Below are 10,712 nucleotides of genomic sequence, written 5' to 3'. Positions count from 1 at the left end.
CATCAGTAACTCTCGACCTGGGTGCCTTTCCCCACCATTGTCCTCACATCACCTTCAGTCTGCTTCTTCTTTGACTGAGGTTTTGTTTTGTAATCAAAAGTCAAGACATCTTTTCATTCAGGAGTTTTTAATTACTTTCCTTTGTTTATATAGCACGCTGAGATCCTACAATATTTGTCCTTTCTCTGAATTCTTTTGCTTGTCAGGATGCCCTCCATCCATCCAATTTGCAGGAGTCTGCAAGATTTTACCTTTTCTTGTAGCTGAGTAGTGTTCTGTTGTGCGTGTTTATACTACAACTTTATCTCTTTATGTGTCCATTTGGGGTTTTCCTGAGTATTGTACTTAGCATGGCAGTGAATATAGGAGTGCATATATCATTTTGATTTTTCTATTAAGGGGTTTTGGTGGGAACATGCAAATGTGAAATCACTAGGTCTTTTGGAACCTATATTCTTGCTCCACTACCCAACTGCCGCCACACTCCATGCTGCTTTCCACACACTTTGGCCGAGCCTCACATATGAGTGAACATATTCCTGGCCACATCCCTACCCATTTTCCATCATTCCCACACCATATTTGATGGGTTTCAGACAGTAGGCAACAAATGATAAGTAAAGTAAGTAAAGGCCCTCCCGTTGATCATCGATTTGCTCGAGCGGGCCCACTAACGTCTCCATTGGACACTTTGTTGTTACTGTGTTTGGCATATCGAATAAATCCCGGGTAACTTGCCAGGCTCTGCCGTGCAGGCGAGATACTCTCAGTAGCTTGCCGGGCTCTCCGAGAGGGGTGGAGGAATCGAACTCGGGTCAGCCATGTTGGCTGCCTGCAAGGCAAATACCCTACTGCTGTGCTATCGCTCCAGCCCACAAGTAAATATATAAATATTACATATATTACATTTATATATTATACAAATATGTATTATATTTATATAATTCAGAGAGTCCGGTAATCTACTGAGAGTATCCTGCCCACACTCCAACTTAGGCTATTCATCTTTGGATATTTTTTTCTTGTCAATTTTGTTTATTCTTCCAGAACTAAGTGGTGAATTGGCTAATTTTTCCTTTCATTTGAGAATTTTCTTATTTCTTAGTTTTAATTTTATTTTTATATAGTAGTTCACAATATTTGATTATATTTTATATTTGATCACCAATCCCAACACCATTACACATTCCCACTACCATATTTCGGATGTTTTCATCCCAAACCACAACCCCTACCACATAGCAGAATGAAAATAATTTATGTTGCATTATTTGTTATGAATAAAATGCTAAAAATGCTCCAAAATGTTTCTTTAGAGAAAAGTGTGTGAAGATTGTTCTATTTCACGCATTAACCACTAAACCCTTCTATAAGAGATTATGAGCATGTTGTTAAAGGTTCAGTCCTTTGTGCATAGATATTGGACTGGAGCAATAGCACAGCCCTAGGGTGTTTGCCTTGCATGGGGCCGACCTGAGTTCAATTCCTTCGTCCCTCTCAAAGACCCTGCAAGCTACTGAGAGTATCTCGCCTGCAAGGCAAAGCCTGGCAAGCTACCCGTGATTTATTCGATATGCCAAAGAAAGTAACAACAAGTCACAAAATGGAGACGTTACTGGGCTGCTCAAGCAAATCCATGAACAATGGGAGGACAGTAACAGTGATATACATATATATATGTATATATATATATATGTAAAGATATATTTCCCTCGAGAATTGGTTGCCTTCATCAAATGTGGTGTGACACTCTTGGAAGATGGGTTGTGTCAGGTATGAAATGCAGCTTCAGGGTCGAGGAATAAGTTCAGTCATGGGTGAGGCTCTGCCTGAACATGTGAAGAGCAGCCGTGACCATGGCAGCGGTTGAATTCTGGAGAGTTTTGGCTGCCAGGCCTTGACGTAGGCCTTCAGTGCTGTGAAATTTCTCTTAACTCTGCAGCATGTCACGTGTTTTAGAAAGATGTGTTTCCTTTTTTGTCTCATTTTTCCCCCTCTAATTTCCACTTAACTTTCATTCTCATACCATTGGCTGTTCAGAGTTTTTTTTATTTTCCTGCATATATGTAGTTCTAATTTTTCTTTATGATTAATTTTTACTTTCTTGCAATTGTGTTCACATTCGTTACTTGGCATGTTTTAGATCTTCTTGAAATTCCTAAGAAATTTTTTGTGGTCTAACAAATGATCAGTCCTAGCAAATATCTCATGTGCACTTAGGAAGATTGTGATGCATTGATTGCTTTATATATGTATAGTAAATAAGTATGCATGTATATTTTTCCTTCATTGCTTTAAATTTGACTTCTGATTCTCTGACTCTGCTGTGTTGGTTGTGCTCTGGGTTTTTTGCACTCCGACTCTATAGGTGGAGACCCCAGATAGATTGTTGTGTTCCCTTCCACCCATTCCGGGCTTGAATGAGCCCTAAATACACCAGGAGACCAGCACCCACTGCCATCTAGCTCCCAAGTGGGTTGAACACCAAAGGGATTTATGGATGTCTAAGATGGTTAAAATAATAAAACTGGGTGCATAGTTTGAGTCATGTGAAAGCAAGAGAGAATTTTTCTCATTGCAAACCATCACTACTTCAGTCGGTAGCATTTCAAGTCCTCCTAAATGAGGATGATGAGCGACAGGTCTAAGGTTAATCTTTGCAGGTCATGTGTGCCTTCCCTGGTAACAAATAATTAATAAGCAACAGTTCTAACCACTGCTTTGTTGGGGGAACAGTATTTATTATTACAGTTATTGCAGTTCATCCCACCAAAATGCACAAGACTTTCCACCACTATCTATGTGCTACTTCCAGCTTCACGTCTTGTTTTATCCCACTCCTCCCCCAAGTGCATGGTAACCTCAGGTTTGGAATTCAAGGTTAAGGGGTTGCCATATTGGACACTCTCTCTTTCCTTGTTTTCTGACTCCCAATATCACACACGAGAGAGATTGTGTGAGTTTTGTCTTAATCTCTCTTACTTATTTCAACTAACTTACTTATTGAAATTAAGGCTTTTGTCTTAATCCCTCTGACTTATTCCAGCTCCAGTCAGAGATTTCATTATTTTGTAACAGCTTAGTAAAATTCCATTGTGGACATCTGCATGTGTGCACATGTGTCCTAACTTCTTTATTCACCCATCATTGATGTTTGGGTTGTCTCCATATCCTGGCTATTCTAATTAGTGCTTCGATGAACACAGGTATTCATATATTTTTTCAAATTAATATTTTCTGTTTTTAGTGGGGCAATGCCAACAAGTGAAATCTCTGAAACATATGGAAATTATATTTTTATTGTTTTGGTGAAATCTCTGGAGTGTTTTTCCTAGAAGTTGAACAAGTTCAGTTTCCCAGTGAGGTTTCCTTTTTTACATTCCTGCCAACAGTAGTTGTTTCTACTCTTTGTGACATATGACATTTTCACTGGTGGGTGGTAATATCTCATAGTTTTGATTTGCAATATCCTCGTAATAGTTGATACTGAACATGTTTTCATACACTTATTGATCATTTGTATGTCCTCTTTGTGGATGGGTCTCACTTCTCTCCTATTTGATGTGATGATTTGGGTTGTGTTGAGCTTTTGCATGCTTTATACATCTTGATATTGGTCCTTTATTTGTTATTTGTTTGAAAATATTTTCTCCCACACAGTAGGGCAGTTTTAAAATTTTATCTCAAGTTTCATTTGTTCTGTACTCATTTGTACATTTGTTTTAATCCCCTTTGTATTTTTATTTCTTTTACCAGTGAAATCAAACCATTGCACACACCTATGAGGTTCCTTTCCTAGACAGGTCTGTATATGCTTTCAAAAATGTATTGTATGGATTATGGTCCAATATCAAAGTCTATAATCCACTTTGAATTAACTTTGGGTGGATATGAGATACGTATTTCCTTCTCTTTTTTTACATTTTATTTTCCAGTTTTCCCCACATGTTAGTTAAAGAGGACTTGCCTGCCCCACTTTATGTACCTAGCAACTTTGTCATAGATTTTTCAATAAATATATGCCTTGTATCTGTGTGCTGTCAATTCTACCCCATGGCCCTGAGAGTTTGCTTTTTTTTCAATAGATCATAATTTTGATTTCTATATTGTGCAACGTTGCTTCTGACCTTATCTTTAATGTGCCCCCTTCCAATCTTGATTCTTCCAATATCTTCCTATCTTATTGGTTAACCATATAGTCTTAGCCTATCCCCACCACCACCACCTCCAGTTAACTAGTTTTCACCCATGGCCCTTTTGGGTATTTCTGGGGTCTCACTGACAACCATATATCCTATAATGAGAAAATTTACAATAGTACAATATTAAGCCAGGAAATGCAATACTTCCCTCCTTTTTTCTTAAAATTGCTTTTAGTTCTCAGGGAGTTTTATGATTCTGTATTAATTTCACTAAAAGTTTTTCTAAATTGTTGATGAATGTCATCAGAATCTTGAACAAGTGCATTGAATATGTATAATTTGGGTATTATCATTTAGGCAATGTTAATTTTTCATGCCCATAAACATGTAGTATTTTCCCATTTCCGGGGTTCCTTTCCGTTTCCTTTGTAAAATGACTGATAAAACTCATGTAGTTTTTTACATTTGTTGTGAATATTAGCTTGATTTCTAGGTTATTGTTTTTCTGCATCACTCCCAGAGGAGCTCAGGTCTTACTGCTGGCTCAGTGATTGTGAGTGATACCCAGGGGGATTGGGAAAACATGTGGGTGCTGAGGATCTAATTTGGCTTGGCTGTTTGTTAGTGAATCCATTTTGGATCTGTACTTTTGCTTGGGTAGGTTTTTTACTGATTTTTTTTTCATTTTCATTTTTGTTTGGGGTCTACACCAGCAGTGATCAGGGCTTACTCCTGGCTCTGTACACAGAGATCACTCCTGGTGGGACTTGGAGGATTCTGGGTGATGTTGAATATTGGATCCAAGTCAGCGTCATGCAAGAAAGTACCTTACCCACTACACTATTGCATTTGGTTCTTTACTGCCCTTCTAGAAATTCTATAATTCAGTGATTTTTCTCTTCTGTTGTCATTTAAATAGCTTACATTATTTATTTAAAAATTTTCTTTTCTAGACCTCTTTTTTATTTGTTTGTGGGCCACATCCACTGGTGCTTGGGCTTATCCTGGCTCTGCATGCAGAGAACAATCCTGGCTGGCTAAGCAGACCACATGGGGAACAAGGGATCTAACAGATCAGTCATGTGCAAGGAAGTGCCCTACCTGGTTTGCTATCTTTCTGGCCTCTATCTCTTGCTTAATGATGAGACCATGTGTACTGTCTTTTTTTAAAAAAATTATTGAATCACTGTGAGACAGTTACAAAGCTTCCCTGTTTCAGTTTCAGTCATTCAAGGATCAAACACCCATCCCTCCACCAATGCACATCTTCCACCACCAATGTCCCCAGTATCCCTACCGTCCCACCCCTCCCCCTGCCTGTATGGCAGACAGTCTCCCCTATGCTCCTTTTTAAATTCCTTGTTGTGATTCACATAAGATGTCTCCTGGTCACAAGAGCCTTAGCGTGCTCTTGGAATTCTAACATTCTAGATAAGTCGGGTGTGTAAAATCTCTGCAGCAAACTGCTCGATTCGAGATTCTTATGTGTGTCTGGATCATGGCCATTAAGAAGCTTAAGTAGCAGCCAGAGGCAGTTTGTGGGCATGACATCCAGGGACCTATGGGGATGGGGGAAGAGAGGGACCCTCCCATCCCCTATCCCTTGACGCAAGGAGTTTGTTGTCTCTGAACCCGCTTACCTGCACTTCTCTCTGGATTCTGAAAGTTGGCAACCTCCAGGGAGGTGGGGGTTAGGAGGCAGGTGGAGGGACATTGCCTTCCGCCCCCGCCAAATCTGGGCATGTCAGTGAAGTTGGTCTGCTTGAATTCTGGAGGCATCTCTGCAGTGAGCTGCTCTGTTCGAGACTCTTTTGTGTCTCTGGATCATGGCCCTTCTTTCCATCTTTTCCAGAGAAATTGGCATATGCCATGCAGGGCAAGCCTGCTCTCCCGCAGTGCACCACTGGCCTTAACTATAGCTTTTGTTCTCTTTCAAAATTTATGGGTCTCTGAAAATAAGGCCAATAAATGAGTCTGTATAGCTGAGCCAGCGGTGGTTTTTCTGTGTGGCTCCCACATAAGTAACTTTTGTCGGTTTACTTTCTGGGTAAACTTGGCCCCAAGTTGTTGGGGTCCAACCAAAGGCACAGCAGCACTGAAGACACCAGCAGGCTGCTGATGCGCTCGCCCTGAAGGTACAGGTTGAACTTCTGGCAGAATCATACTCCTCCCACCCACTGCCATGTGTGTCACTGATTCAATTTTGGCTTGTTCCATTCTAATGCTGAGTCCTACTATTGTATTCTTTACCTCTTCTGTTCAATTACTTATTGAACAATCTTTTGTAGGTTCATTGACACTTGTGATGCTTTAGTAGTTCAGTGGTTATAAAGAGCATTTTGTTGCTTTAGGTCATGTCAGTCAGTGTCAGAATTTATGAAGCACTTGAGAAGTGTTCTGGGCTTCTGTCTCTGTCCAAAGAATGGTGAAATTTCTTAATTTTTTTCATTATTACTAGTGCTTCATGTGAGTTTTTGGTTTAACTCTGGGTTCAAGGTGGTCTGAGCAGCGATGTACTGTTCCCATTGGTGTCTCAGGCTGCTTTGATATGTAAGGGTTAAATTGTACTTTTGCTCTGTTTCTGCTGTACCACTTGAATTAAGAAATACCTTCTCATGATGTATTGCTATAGTGACAGCAAAGTTAGAAATGTGAGCGGGAGCTAAGCAAAGGCAACCAGGAGACAGCCAGAGGCAGGAACTCTGAGTGGCTCATTCTAGGAACCTAGCAGAGAAGAATAGGTCATCAGTAATAAGTCTTGGTTCAGAATGGAGCAGAAGGACCCAAGCCCACCTGTTACCCGGGTGGAGAAGTAGGCAAGGGTCACAGAAACAATTAGTCAATTAATAGATGTCTCTATGGGACCTAAAACAATATGTCCATAACAAAGATTTCGAGCAACAGGAACCACAAATAAGACCCCTCCTGCTTCAGTGTAACTTAGTGTATTCTCACAACACAACCAATTGAGAAGCCCCATTTATTTGCTCCTTTTCTTTTTCCTCCCAGTGAGTGGTTTCAGGAATGTTCCTATGTCAAGTGCTCGGTGCCCCTGTCTGGCTACACTTCCAGAAGATTGCCTGGTTGCGGTCATTCTTGACATGAAATATTCACTCTCATTGCTTAATGTCCTAAAGTTTGTTTTGCTGTGATGGATTAATCGAACTGTTACATTTGAAGGCCCTGGTATGATACTAAGACAACTTGTAATTCCTGGCTTTGTGGCTGAAATGAAACCTGAATCCTAATAGAAGGTGTCTAAGGGTACCAGCCTTCCTTAGCAGCCCACAGACTCCAGGAGAAGTTGGCCAGGCGGGTGAGGGATCAATGAGATTCACTGACAACAGGTACCTTCCTTAACACCTTCTTACCTGGACAGACTTCCAGGAAAGCCCTTAGCTCCTCTCCCAGGCAGAGTTTGGATTCTGAGTCCTTTTCAGAATGTGGGGAGTGAGTTTCCCTTCTGGATGGAGTTGATTCTCAGGTGCCAGGACTGGTCCCAAGCGGCCCACAGAGTGCTGCCTGTTCTGAACAGTGCTTTCACAATGGTTCTCACTCAGGGGCCTGGGAGAGACTGATCACCTACCTACTCAGTGTGGGGAAGGGTTAATGAGTCACCCATGTGTAGTGTTTGTCTTTTTCATTTGGGGAATTCCCAAGGATCTGGTATTCATTTTCCTGCTTACCATCTTTTTCTCTTTCCTGTTACCCCTCTTCATCTGGTAAGCTGAGACTTTCTTTTCGTATTACTCTGCATGTGGAGGAGTGAGCAACTTTTCTCTCTTAGACGGCTGGGAGGAAATATTTTGGAGTTACTCGTCTTTCTTATCTATCCTCAGAAACTCACCGTTATTTTACCAAGATTTCCATTCCCCAGGAAGCAAGGGGTTAATAGCTTCCCTGGAAGAAAGCATAAGGGGTCCCTGACAGTATGGTTTTTAGTGGCAAGAGAAACAGAACTCCTCCTCTCTCTTGGCATCATCCAAGTTGCTTTGGTCATTTCTCTGAAACTTGTTAACTGACAGGTTTCTACACGGAACACTGAGAAATTCTTTTCCTTTTTAAAAATGTTTGGGCCTGGAGCAATAGCACAGCGGGTAGGGCATTTGCGTTGTATGCAGCGAACATGGCCTACCCGGGTTCGATTCCCAGCAACCCATATGGTCCCCCGTATGGGTAATTCCTGAGTTCATGAGCCAGGAGTAATCCCTGAGCATCACCAGGTGTTACCCAAAAAGAAAAAAAAACAAAACATGATATGCCTTTGACTAATTTGTAGTTTTTAATTGTTATATAAGAAATAGGTATATGCTAGAATTTTGTAAAGCTGTATTTTATTGCTATTTAAAAGATTAGATGGGGGCCAGAGGGACAGTAGACATTAAGGTGCATGCCTTATATGTGCCCAACCCCCGTTCGATCCCTGATACCACACGGTCCCCAAAGCAAGGCTGAATTATCTCAGGTCCTCATATTGTACTACCAGCCTACTTGATACTCAGTGATATACATGAGTATATATGCATGATATACATGCTTGCAGTGTAGAGGTACGGAGTTCTATCATTGGCAATCCCACCTTCTCTCAAAAAATAATTAATTAAAAAGTTGAGGGGCCAGACGTATTTAAAAAAAAAAGTGTTAGGGCAAAAAAGCACTTGAGAAAATGCTCTACATCATTAATCATCAGGGAGATGCAGATCAAAACCACAATGAGATACCATCTCACACCTCAGAGACTGGCCCACATTCAAAAGAACAAAAGCAACCGATGCTGCAGTGGATATGGCGAAAAAGGGACACTTCTTCACTGTTGGTGGGAATGTCCACTGGTTCAGTCCTTCTGGAAAACAGTATGGACGATTCTCAAAAAATTAGAAATTGAGCTCCCATTTGACCCAGCAATACCACTCCTGGGAATATATCCCAGAGAGGCAAAAATGTATAGTCGAAGTGACATCTGCACTTGTTTGTTCATTGCAGCACTCTTTACAATAGCCAGAAACTGGAAGAAACCTGAATGCCCATGAACAGATGACTGGTTAAAGAAACTTTGGTACATCTACACAATGGAGTACTATGTAGCTCTTAGAAAAGATGAAGTTATGAAATTTACATACAAGTGGTACAATATGGAAAGTATCATGCTAAGCGAAATGAGTCAGAAAGAGAGGGATAGACATAGAAAGATTGCATTTATCTGGGGGATATAAAGTAACAAAGTATGAGATTAATACCCAAGAATAGCTGAGATCAGCACCAGGAGGATTACTCCATAACTTAGAGTCCAGCCGGGTATCCTAGAGGAAAGGGCAGTTCAGATAGAGAAGGAAGCACCAAATAAAGGATGTTTGGAGGATCCTCCCAGGAGGGAAGATGCTTGTCGAAAATAGACTATGGACTGAACATGTTTGCCACTCAATGCCTCTTTTGCAGACCACAACACCCAAAAGGAGAGAGAGAACACAGGGGATTGCCCTGCCACAGAGACAGGGGGGATGGGGGGATGGGGGTGGGAGGGATATTTTCCATGGTGGTGGAAAATGGGCACTGGTGGAGGGATGGGTATCTGATCATTGTATAATTGAAACCCAAGCACAAAAAATTGTAAATCTACAACTGTAAAAAAAATAAAATAAAATAATATACAAAAAAAGTTGAGGGGCCAGACATATTTAAAAAAAAGTGTTAGGGCACTTGCCTTGAACACAACCAACCCCAGTTTGATCCCTAGCACCATATATGGAAGCACAACATTGTGCACACTGCTAGGAGTGATTCCTTGAGGAAAGTACATAGAGTTGGGATAGAGAAGGATCCACTATGACAGCAATATTTTTAAATGATTACTCGGATAAGAACTGAGTGCTAAAAGTAGGAAAAGGAGCAAATTCGATAACCTCTCAATATGTATACTGCAAACCACAATGTGTGTGTGTGTGTGAGAGAGAGAGAGAGAGAGAAAGAGAGAGAGTAAAACTGTCTACAATAGAGGTAGGCTGGTAGTTGGTGGCGGTAGGAAGAAACTGGGGGACACTGGTGGAGGAAATGTGCACTGGTGGAGGGATGGGGTTCAGAACATTGTATGACTGAAATTGGATCATGAACCGCTTTATAACAGTGTATCTCACGGTGATTTAATTTAAAATTCATAGTGGAAAACCTTAATCAATACTGGATATGATCACCAAACCCAAATACCACCCCAACCACTGTCAAAAAAATGTTGACTAACAGGTTAAATACAAAAATGAGTTCTTGCGTTGGAGAAATGGATCTAGTAGTAGAGAACTTGCCTTGCACGTGGTAGGCCTAGGCTCATTCCAACACCTCCTGACACCACACACTGCAGGGCCAACAGGTGTCTCCAGCACAGGGCTTGAGTACCACTAGGTACCTGGGCAATGCCAGGGACAGTCCCCATAAAGAAACTGGTTATCACCAGCCCTACCTATATCTTTCACAAAGTTATTTTGCCTTTTGTAGATTAATTTCCTTGTGCATTTAAATTAAAGCATTTATTCTATCTAAAGGAACTAGAGAAATAAGGAAACTGGGGCAACGTTCATA

Source organism: Sorex fumeus, unplaced genomic scaffold (genome assembly GCF_029834395.1).
Source record: "Sorex fumeus unplaced genomic scaffold, SorFum_2.1 ptg000046l, whole genome shotgun sequence".
Taxonomy (NCBI): domain Eukaryota; kingdom Metazoa; phylum Chordata; class Mammalia; order Eulipotyphla; family Soricidae; genus Sorex; species Sorex fumeus.
Note: the sequence above shows the minus strand (reverse complement) of the source record.